Here is a 9,428-nt window from a genome sequence, read left to right on the forward strand (position 1 = left end):
GTTACCCAGGAGATGTAAAAAGCTTTCAGCACCTGGTATTTCCAGGAGGTCACCCATCCAATTACTGACCAGGCCCTGCCCAGTTTTTCTTCCGAGATCTGACGAGATCTTGCGTCTTCAGGACGGTGTGGCCGCAAGCCAAGATGCCTGGCTACATGATGTCTCTTAAAGGTTGGCGGGTATTGACGGAACTTCCAGCAAAAAAAATATATAAAAAAAGAAAAAAGAAAAATGGATGGAAAAATATCAGTGCAGCAAAGGGTGTTGAAAGTAGCCGGGTACGTGTACAATTCTTCAATTATATCTCCTGCAGACTGAAAGAGAGTATTAAGAGCTACGATAAAGTTACCCAGGAGACGTAAAAGCTTGCAGCACCTGGTATTTCCAGGAGGTCTCACATTCAAGTACTGACCAGGTCCTGCCCCGTTTAGCTTCCGAGATCTAACGATATCATGCGCATTAAGGACGGTGTGGCCGAAAGCCGAGAGGCCAAGCTGCATGATGTCTCTTTAAGGCTGGCGGGTATTGACGGAACTTCCAGCAAAAAAAAAAAGAAAAAAGAAAAATGGAGGGAAAAATATCAGTGCAGCAAAGGGTTTTGAAAGTAGCCGGGTACGTGTACAATTCTTCAATAATATCTCCTACAGACTGAAAGAGAGTATTAAGAGCTATGATGAAGTTACCCAGGAGACGTAAAAAGCTTGCAGCACCTGGTATTTCTAGGAGGTCTCCCATCCAAGTACTGACCAGGCCCTGCCCCGTTAGCTTCCGAGATCTGACGAGATCGGGCGCGTTCAGGATGGTGTGGCCGCAAGCCGAGAGGCCTGGCTGCATGATGTCTCTTAAAGGCTGGCGGGTATTGATGGAACTTCCAGCAAAAAAAAAAAAAAAAAAAATAGAAAAATGGAGGGAAAAATATCAGTGCAGCAAAGGGTTTTGAAAGTAGCCGGGTACGTGTACAATTCTTCAATTATATCTCCTACAGACTGTAAGAGAGTATTAAGAGCTATGATGAAGTTACCCAGGAGACGTCAAAAGCTTGCAGCACCTGGTATTTCCAGGAGGTCACCCATCCAAGTACTGACCAGGCCCTGCCCCGTTAGCTTCCGAGATCTGATGAGATCGGGCGCGTTCAGGACGGTGTGGCCGCAAGCCAAGAGGCCTGGCTGCATGATGTCTCTTAAAGGCTGGCGGGTATTGACGGAACTGCCAGCAAAAAAAAAAAGAGAAATAGAGGGAAATATACCAGTGCAGCAAAGGGTGTTGAAAGTAGCCGGGTACGTGTACAATTCTTCAATTATATCTCCTGGAGACAGAAAGAGAGTATTAAGAGCTACGATGAAGTTACCCAGGAGACGTAAAAAGCTTGCAGCACCTGGTATTTCTAGGAGGTCTCCCATCCGAGTACTGACCAGGCCCTGCCCCGTTTAGCTTCCGACATCTGACGAGATCGGGCGCATTCAGGACGGTGTGGCCACAAGCCGAAAGGCCTGGCTGCATGATGTCTCTTAAAGGTTGGCGGGTATTGACGGAACTTCCAGCAAAAAAAAAAAAAAAAAAAAAATGGAAAATGGAGGGAGAAATATCAATGCAGCAAAGGCTGTTGAAAGTAGCCGGGTACGTGTACAATACTTCAATTATATCTCCTCCAGACAGATACAGAGTATTAGGAGCTACGATGAAGTTTCCCAGGAGACGTAAAAAGCTTGCAGCACCAGGTATTTCCAGGAGGTCTCCCATCCAAGTACTGACGAGGCCCTGCCCCGTTTAGCTTCCGAGATCTGACGAAGTCAGGCGTGTTCAGGACGGTGTGGCCACAAGCCAAGAGGCCGGGCTGCATGATGTCTCTTAAAGGTTGGCGGGTATTGACGGAACTTCCAGCAACAAAAAAAAAAAAAAAGAAAAATGGATGGAAAAATATCAGTGCAGCAAAGGGTGTTGACAGTAGCTGGGTACGTGTACAATACTTCAATTATATCTCCTCCAGACAGATAGAGAGTATTAAGAGCTACGATAAAGTTACCCAGGAGACGTAAAAGCTTGCAGCACCAGGTATTTCCAGGAGGTCTCACATTCATGTACTGACCAGGTCCTGCCCCGTTTAGCTTCCAAGATCTGACGAGATCGGGCGAGTTCAGGATGGTGTGGCCGCAAGCCGAGATGCCTGGCTGCATGATGTCTCTTAAAGGCTGGCGGGTATTGACGGAATTTCCAGCAAAAAAAAAAAAAAAAAAATAGAAAAATGGAGGGAAAAATATCAGTGCAGCAAAGGGTGTTGACAGTAGCTGGGTACGTGTACAATACTTCAATTATATCTCCTCCAGACAGATAGAGAGTATTAAGAGCTACGATAAAGTTACCCAGGAGACATAAAAGCTAGCAGCACCAGGTATTTCTAGGAGGTCTCCCATCCATGTACTGACCAGGCCCTGCCCCGTTTAGCTTCCGAGATCTGACGAGATCGGGCGCATTCAGGACGGTGTGGCCACAAGCCGAAAGGCCTGGCTGCATGATGTCTCTTAAAGGTTGGCGGGTATTGACGGAACTTCCAGCAAAAAAAAAATATATAAAAAGAAATAAGAAAAATGGATGGAAAAATATCAGTGCAGGAAAGGGTGTTGAAAGTAGCCAGGTACGTGTACAATTCTTCAATTATATCTCCTCCAGACTGAAAGAGAGTATTAAGAGCTACGATGAAGTTACCCAGGAGACGTAAAAAGCTTGCAGCACCTGGTATTTCCAGGAGGACACCCATCCATGTACTGACCAGGCCTTGCCCCGTTTAGCCTCCGAGATCTGACGAGATCGGGCGCGTTCAGGATGGTGTGGCCGCAAGCCGAGATGCCTGGCTGCATGATGTCTCTTAAAGGCTGGTGGGTATTGACGGAACAGCCAGCAAAAAAAAAAAAGAGAAATGGAGGGAGAAATACCAGTGCAGCAAAGGGTGTTAAAAGTAGCCAGGTACGTGTACAATTCTTCAATTATATCTCCTGCAGACAGAAAAAGAGTATTAAGAGCTACGATGAAGTTACCCAGGAGACGTAAAAAGCTTGCAGCACCTGTTATTTCTAGGAGGTCAGCCATCCAAGTACTGACCAGGCCCTGCCCCGTTTAGCTTCCGAGATCTTACGAGATCGGGCGCATTCAGGACGGTGTGGCCACAAGCCGAGAGGCCTGGCTGCATGATGTCTCTTAAAGGTTGGCGGGTATTGACGGAACTTCCAGCAAAAAAAAATAAATGGAGGGAAACATATCAGTGCAGCAAAGGGTGTTGTATGTAGCCGGGTACGTGTACAATACTTCAATTATATCTCCTCCAGACAGATAGAGAGAATAAAGAGCTACGATAAAGTTACCCAGGAGACGTAAAAAGCTTGCAGCACAAGGTATTTCCAGGAGTTCTCACATTCAAGTACTGACCAGGCCCTGGCCCGTTTAGCTTCCGAGATCTGATGAGATCGGGCGCGTTCAGGACAATGTGTCCGCAAGCCAAGAGGCCTGGCTGCATAATGTCTTTTAAAGGCTGGACGGTATTGACGGAACTTCCAGCAAAAAAAAAAGAAAAAAGAAAAATGGAGGGAAAAATATCAGTGCAGCAAAGGGTGTTGAAAGTAGCCGGGTACGTGTACAATTCTTCAATTACATCTCTTCCAGACAGAAAGAGAGTATTAAGAGCTACGGTGAAGTTACCCAGCAGACGTAAAAAGCTTGCAGCACCTGGTATTTCCAGCAGGTCTCCCATGCAAGTACTGAACAGGCCCTGCCCCGTTCAGCTTCCGAGGTCTGACGAGATTGGGGGTGTTCAGGGCGGTGTGGCCGCCAGCCGAGAGGCCTGGCTGCATGATATGTCTTAATGGTTGGCAGGTATTGACGGAACTTCCAGCAAAAAAAAAAAAAAAAAGAAAAATGGAGGGAAAAATATCAGTGCAGCAATGGGTGTTGAAAGTAGCCGGGTACGTGTACAATACTTCAATTATATCTCCTCCAGACAGAAAGAGAGTATTAAGAGCTACGGTGAAGTTACCCAGCAGACGTAAAAAGCTTGCAGCACCTGGTATTTCCAGGAGGTCTCCCATCCAAGTACTGACCAGGCCCTGCCCCGTTTAGCTTTCGAGATCTGACGAGATCGGGCGCGTTCAGGATGGTGTGGCCGCAAGCCAAGGCGCCTGGCTGCATGATGTCTCTTAAAGGCTGGCGGGTATTGACGGAACTGCCAGCAAAAAAAAAAAAAAAAAATAGAGGGAAAAATACCAGTGCAGCAAAGGCTGATGAAAGTAGCCGGGTACGTGTACAATTCCTCAATTATAACACCTCCAGACAGATAGAGAGTATTAAGAGCTACGATGAAGTTTCCCAGGAGACGTAAAAAGCTTGCAGCACCAGGTATTTCCTGGAGGTCTCCCATCCAAGTACTGACGAGGCCCTGCCCCGTTTAAATTCCGAGATCTGACGAGATCGGGCGCGTTCAGGACGGTGTGGCTGCAAGCCAAGAGGCCGGGCTGCATGATGTCTCTTAATGGTTGGCGGGTTTTGACGGAACATCCAGCAATAAAAAAAAGAGAAATGGAGAGAGAAAAACCAGTGCAGCAAAGGGTGTTGAAAGTAGCCGGGTACGTGTACAATTCTTCAATTATATCTCCTGCAGACAGAAAGAGAGTATTAAGAGCTACGATGAAGTTACCCAGGAGACGTAAAAAGCTTGCAGCACCTGGTATTTCTAGGAGGTCAGCCATCCAAGTACTGACCAGGCCCTGCCACTTTTACCTTCCGAGATCTGACGAGATCGGGCGCGTTCAGGATGGTGTGGCCACAAGCCAAGAGGCCTGGCTGCATGATGTCTCTTAAAGGCTGGCGGGTGTTGACGGAACTTCCAGCAAAAAAAAACAAAAAAAAAAGGAAAATGGAGGGAAAAATATCAGTGCAGGAAAGGGTGTTGAAAGTAGCCGGGTACGTGTACAATACTTCAATTATATCTGCTCCAGACAGATAGAGAGTATTAAGAGCTACGATGAAGTTTCACAGGAGACGTAAAAAGCTTGCAGCACCAGGTATTTCCAGGAGGTCTCCCATCTAAGTACTGACCAGGCCCTGCCCCGTTTAGCTTCAGAGATCTGACGATATCGTGCGCGTTCAGGACGGTGTGGCCGAAAGCCAAGAGGGCCGGCTGCATGATGTCTCTGTAGGCTGGTGGGTATTGACGGAACTTCCAGCAAAAAAAAAAAAAAAAAAAAGAAAAAGGGAGGGAAAAATATCAGTGCAGCAAAGGGTGTTGAAAGTAGCCGGGTACATGTACAATTCTTCAATTATATCTCCTCCAGACAGATAGAGAGTATTAAGAGCTACGATAAAGTTACCCAGGAGACGTAAAAGCTTGCAGCACTAGGTATTTCCAGGAGGTCTCACATTCATGTACTAACCAGGTCCTGCACCGTTTAGCTTCCGTGATCTGACGAGATCGGGCGCGTTCAGGTTGGTGTGGCCGCAAGCCGAGATGCCTGGCTGCATGATGTCTCTTAAAGGCTGGCGGGTATTGACGGAACTGCCAGCAAAAAAAAAAAAGAAAAATAGAGGGAAAAATACCAGTGCAGCAAAGGGTGTTGAAAGTAGCCGGGTACGTGTACAATTCTTCAATTATATCTTCTCCAGACAGAAAGAGAGTATTAAGAGCTACGGTGAAGTTCCCCAGGAGACGTAAAAAGCTGGCAGCACCTGGTATTTCCAGGAGGTCTCACATTTAAGTACTGACCAGGTCCTGCCCCATTTAGCTTCCGAGATCTGACAAGATCGGGCGCGTTCAGGACGGTGTGGCCGCAAGCCGAGATGTCTGGCTGCATGATGTCTCTTAAAGGCTAGCGGGTATTGACGGAATTTCCACCAAAAAAAAAAAAAAAAAAAAAGAAAAATGGAGGGAAAAATATCAGTGCAGGAAAAGGTGTTGAAAGTAGCCGGGTACGTGTACAATTCTTCAATTATATCTCCTGGCGACAGAAAGAGAGTATTAAGAGCTACGATGAAGTTACCCAGGAGACGTAAAAAGCTTGCAGCACCTGGTATTTCTAGGAGGTCTCCCATCCAAGTACTGACCAGGCCCTGCCCCGTTTAGCTTCCGAGATCTGACGAGATCGGGCGCATTCAGGACGGTGTGGCCACAAGTCAAAAGGCCTGGCTGCATGATGTCTCTTAAAGGTTGGCGGGTATTGACGGAACTTCCAGCAAAAAAAAAAAAAAAAAAAGAAAAATGGATGGAAAAATATCAGTGCAGCAAAGGGTGTTGACAGTAGCTGGGTACGTGTACAATTCTTCAATTATATCTCCTCCAGACAGAAAGAGAGAACTAAGAGCTACGATAAAGTTACCCAGGAGACGTAAAATCTTGCAGCACCAGGTATTTCCAGGAGGTCTCACTTTCATGTACTGACCAGGTCCTGCCCCGTTTAGCTTCCGAGATCTTACGACATCGGGCACGTTCAGGACGGTGTGGCCGCAAGCCGTGAGGCCTGGCTGCATGATGTCTCTTAAAGGTTGGCGGGTATTGACGGAACTTCCAGCAAAAAAAAAAAAAAAAAAAAAAAAAAAAAAGAAAAATGGATGGAAAAATATCAGTGCAGGAAAAGGTGTTGAAAGTAGCCGGGTACGTGTACAATTCTTCAATTATATCTCCTGGAGACAGAAAGAGAGTATTAAGAGCTACGATGAAGTTACCCAGGAGACGTAAAAGCTTGCAGCACTAGGTATTTCCAGGCGGTCTCACATTCATGTACTAACCAGGTCCTGCCCCGTTTAGCTTCCGAGATCTGACGAGATCGGGCGCGTTCAGGATGGTGTGGCCGCAAGCCGAGATGCCTGGCTGCATGATGTCTCTTAAAGGCTGGCGGGTATTGACGGAACTGCCAGCAAAAAAAAAAAAGAAAAATAGAGGGAAATATACCAGTGCAGCAAAGGGTGTTGAAAGTAGCCGGGTACGTGTACAATTCTTCAATTATATCTCCTGGAGACAGAAAGAGAGTATTAAGAGCTACGATGAAGTTACCCAGGAGACGTAAAAAGCTTGCAGCACCTGGTATTTCTAGGAGGTCTCCCATCCAAGTACTGACCAGGCCCTGCCCCATTTAGCTTCCGAGATCTGACAAGATCGGGCGCGTTCAGGATGGTGTGGCCGCAAGCCAAGATTCCTGGCTGCATGATGTCTCTTAAAGGCTGGCGGGTATTGACGGAAATGCCAGCAAAAAAAAAAAGAAAAATAGAGGGAAATATACCAGTGCAGCAAAGGGTGTTGAAAGTAGCCGGGTACGTGTACAATTCTTCAATTATATCTCCTGGAGACAGAAAGAGAGTATTAAGAGCTACGATGAAGTTACCCAGGAGACGTAAAAAGCTTGCAGCACCTGGTATTTCTAGGAGGTCTCCCATCCAAGTACTGACCAGGCCCTGCCCCGTTTAGCTTCCGAGATCTGACGAGATCGGGCGCATTCAGGACGGTGTGGCCACAAGCCGAAAGGCCTGGCTGCATGATGTCTCTTAAAGGTTGGCGGGTATTGACGGAACTTCCAGCAAAAAAAAAAAATAAAAAAAGAAAAAAGAAAAATGGATGGAAAAATATCAGTGCAGCAAAGGGTGTTGACAGTAGCTGGATACGTGTACAATACTTCAATTATATCTCCTCCAGACAGAGAGAGAGTATTAAGAGCTACGATAAAGTTACCCAGGAGACGTAAAAGCTTGCAGCACTAGGTATTTCCAGGAGGTCTCACTTTCACGTACTGACCAGGTCCTGCCCCGTTTAGCTTCCGAGATCTGACGAGATCGGGCGCGTTCAGGATGGTGTGGCCGCAAGCCAAGATGCCTGGCTGCATGATGTCTCTTAAAGGCTGGCGGATATTGACGGAACTGCCAGCAAAAAAAAAAAAGAAAAATAGAGGGAAATATACCAGTGCAGCAAGGGGTGTTGAAAGTAGCCGGGTACGAGTACAATTCTTCAATTATATCTCCTGGAGACAGAAAGAGAGTATTAAGAGCTACGATGAAGTTACCCAGGAGACGTAAAAAGCTTGCAGCACCTGGTATTTCTAGGAGGTCTCCCATCCAAGTACTGACCAGGCCCTGCCCCGTTTCGCTTCCGAGATCTGACGAGATCGGGCGCATTCAGGACGGTGTGGCCGCAAGCCGAGAGGCCTGGCTGCATGATGTCTCTTAAAGGTTGGCGGGTATTGACGGAACTTCCAGCAAAAAAAAAAAAAAAAAAGAAAAATGGATGGAAAAATATCAGTGCAGCAAATGGTGTTGACAGTAGCTGGGTACGTGTACAATACTTCAATTATATCTCCTCCAGACAGATAGAGAGTATTAAGAGCTACGATAAAGTTACCCAGGAGACATAAAAGCTTGCAGCACCAGGTATTTCCAGGAGGTCTCACATTCATGTACTGACCAGGTCCTGCCCCGTTTAGCTTCCGAGATCTGACGAGATCGGGCGCGTTCAGGATGGTGTGGCCGCAAGCCAAGGGGCCTGGCTGCATGATGTCTCTTTAAGGCTGGCGGGTATTGACGGAACTTCCAGCAAAAAAAAAAAGAAAAAAGAAAAATGGAGGGAAAAATATCAGTGCAGCAAAGGGTTTTGAAAGTAGCCGGGTACGTGTACAATACTTCAATTATATCTCCTCCAGACAGAGAGAGAGTATTAAGAGCTACGATAAAGTTACCCAGGAGACGTAAAAGCTTGCAGCACTAGGTATTTCCAGGAGGTCTCACTTTCATGTACTGACCAGGTCCTGCCCCGTTTAGCTTCCGAGATCTGACGAGATCGGGCGCGTTCAGGATGGTGTGGCCGCAAGCCAAGATGCCTGGCTGCATGATGTCTCTTAAAGGCTGGTGGATATTGACGGAACTGCCAGCAAAAAAAAAAAGAAAAAAGAAAAATGGAGGGAAAAATATCAGTGCAGCAAAGGGTTTTGAAAGTAGCCGGGTACGTGTACAATACTTCAATTATATCTCCTCCAGACAGATAGAGAGTATTAAGAGCTACGATGAAGTTTCCCAGGAGACGTAAAAAGCTTGCAGCACCAGGTATTTCCAGGAGGTCTCCCATCCAAGTACTGACGAACCCTTGCCCCGTTTAGCTTCCGAGATCTGATGAGATTGGGCGCGTTCAGGACGGTGTGGCCGCAAGCCAAGAGGCCTGGCTGCATGATGTCTCTTAAAGGCTGACGGGTATTGACGGAACTTCCAGCAAAAAAAAAATGGATAAAGAAAAATGGAGGGAAAAATATCAGTGCAGCAATGGGTGTTGAAAGTAGCCGGGTACGTGTAAAATACTTCAATTATATCTCCTCCAGACAGAAAGAGAGTATTAAGAGCTACGATGAACTCACCTAATGGATTATTAGGAACACCATACTAATATTGTGTTTGACCCCCTTTCGCCTTCAGAA

The 9,428-nt window shown here is 46.6% G+C and overlaps 5 non-coding genes and 21 pseudogenes across 5 annotated transcripts; all 26 read right to left on the bottom strand.

Annotated features, from left to right (window-relative positions):
* Positions 1 to 20: 20 nt before the first annotated feature.
* LOC136729063 (uncharacterized) lies at positions 21 to 139 on the bottom strand (annotated as a pseudogene).
* Positions 140 to 698: 559 nt separating this feature from the next.
* LOC136729430 (uncharacterized) lies at positions 699 to 816 on the bottom strand (annotated as a pseudogene).
* A 220-nt stretch (positions 817 to 1,036) lies between these two features.
* Positions 1,037 to 1,154, bottom strand: LOC136729290 (5S ribosomal RNA). Its single transcript, XR_010808901.1, has one exon. It is a non-coding gene; the product is annotated as a 5S ribosomal RNA (ribosomal RNA).
* Positions 1,155 to 1,363: 209 nt separating this feature from the next.
* On the bottom strand, positions 1,364 to 1,482 carry LOC136729509 (uncharacterized; annotated as a pseudogene).
* Positions 1,483 to 1,703: 221 nt separating this feature from the next.
* Positions 1,704 to 1,822, bottom strand: LOC136728904 (uncharacterized; annotated as a pseudogene).
* A 215-nt stretch (positions 1,823 to 2,037) lies between these two features.
* Positions 2,038 to 2,156, bottom strand: LOC136728961 (uncharacterized; annotated as a pseudogene).
* A 218-nt stretch (positions 2,157 to 2,374) lies between these two features.
* On the bottom strand, positions 2,375 to 2,493 carry LOC136729519 (uncharacterized; annotated as a pseudogene).
* A 225-nt stretch (positions 2,494 to 2,718) lies between these two features.
* On the bottom strand, positions 2,719 to 2,837 carry LOC136729632 (uncharacterized; annotated as a pseudogene).
* Positions 2,838 to 3,047: 210 nt separating this feature from the next.
* LOC136729548 (uncharacterized) lies at positions 3,048 to 3,166 on the bottom strand (annotated as a pseudogene).
* Positions 3,167 to 3,371: 205 nt separating this feature from the next.
* On the bottom strand, positions 3,372 to 3,490 carry LOC136728965 (uncharacterized; annotated as a pseudogene).
* A 215-nt stretch (positions 3,491 to 3,705) lies between these two features.
* Positions 3,706 to 3,824, bottom strand: LOC136729056 (uncharacterized; annotated as a pseudogene).
* A 215-nt stretch (positions 3,825 to 4,039) lies between these two features.
* Positions 4,040 to 4,158, bottom strand: LOC136729747 (5S ribosomal RNA). The gene has a single exon (XR_010809057.1). It is a non-coding gene; the product is annotated as a 5S ribosomal RNA (ribosomal RNA).
* A 210-nt stretch (positions 4,159 to 4,368) lies between these two features.
* On the bottom strand, positions 4,369 to 4,487 carry LOC136729654 (uncharacterized; annotated as a pseudogene).
* A 209-nt stretch (positions 4,488 to 4,696) lies between these two features.
* Positions 4,697 to 4,815, bottom strand: LOC136728859 (uncharacterized; annotated as a pseudogene).
* A 218-nt stretch (positions 4,816 to 5,033) lies between these two features.
* Positions 5,034 to 5,152, bottom strand: LOC136729068 (uncharacterized; annotated as a pseudogene).
* A 216-nt stretch (positions 5,153 to 5,368) lies between these two features.
* LOC136729178 (uncharacterized) lies at positions 5,369 to 5,487 on the bottom strand (annotated as a pseudogene).
* A 210-nt stretch (positions 5,488 to 5,697) lies between these two features.
* Positions 5,698 to 5,816, bottom strand: LOC136729001 (uncharacterized; annotated as a pseudogene).
* Positions 5,817 to 6,035: 219 nt separating this feature from the next.
* On the bottom strand, positions 6,036 to 6,154 carry LOC136729347 (5S ribosomal RNA). Its single transcript, XR_010808953.1, has one exon. It is a non-coding gene; the product is annotated as a 5S ribosomal RNA (ribosomal RNA).
* Positions 6,155 to 6,716: 562 nt separating this feature from the next.
* LOC136728834 (uncharacterized) lies at positions 6,717 to 6,835 on the bottom strand (annotated as a pseudogene).
* A 210-nt stretch (positions 6,836 to 7,045) lies between these two features.
* LOC136729454 (uncharacterized) lies at positions 7,046 to 7,164 on the bottom strand (annotated as a pseudogene).
* Positions 7,165 to 7,373: 209 nt separating this feature from the next.
* On the bottom strand, positions 7,374 to 7,492 carry LOC136729040 (5S ribosomal RNA). The gene has a single exon (XR_010808839.1). It is a non-coding gene; the product is annotated as a 5S ribosomal RNA (ribosomal RNA).
* Positions 7,493 to 7,716: 224 nt separating this feature from the next.
* Positions 7,717 to 7,835, bottom strand: LOC136729016 (uncharacterized; annotated as a pseudogene).
* Positions 7,836 to 8,045: 210 nt separating this feature from the next.
* Positions 8,046 to 8,164, bottom strand: LOC136729287 (5S ribosomal RNA). The gene has a single exon (XR_010808898.1). It is a non-coding gene; the product is annotated as a 5S ribosomal RNA (ribosomal RNA).
* A 215-nt stretch (positions 8,165 to 8,379) lies between these two features.
* Positions 8,380 to 8,498, bottom strand: LOC136729667 (uncharacterized; annotated as a pseudogene).
* A 215-nt stretch (positions 8,499 to 8,713) lies between these two features.
* Positions 8,714 to 8,832, bottom strand: LOC136729019 (uncharacterized; annotated as a pseudogene).
* Positions 8,833 to 9,048: 216 nt separating this feature from the next.
* Positions 9,049 to 9,167, bottom strand: LOC136729049 (uncharacterized; annotated as a pseudogene).
* Between the last annotated feature and the right edge of the window lie 261 nt (positions 9,168 to 9,428).

Source organism: Amia ocellicauda, unplaced genomic scaffold (assembly GCF_036373705.1).
Source record: "Amia ocellicauda isolate fAmiCal2 unplaced genomic scaffold, fAmiCal2.hap1 HAP1_SCAFFOLD_30, whole genome shotgun sequence".
Lineage (NCBI taxonomy): Eukaryota > Metazoa > Chordata > Actinopteri > Amiiformes > Amiidae > Amia > Amia ocellicauda.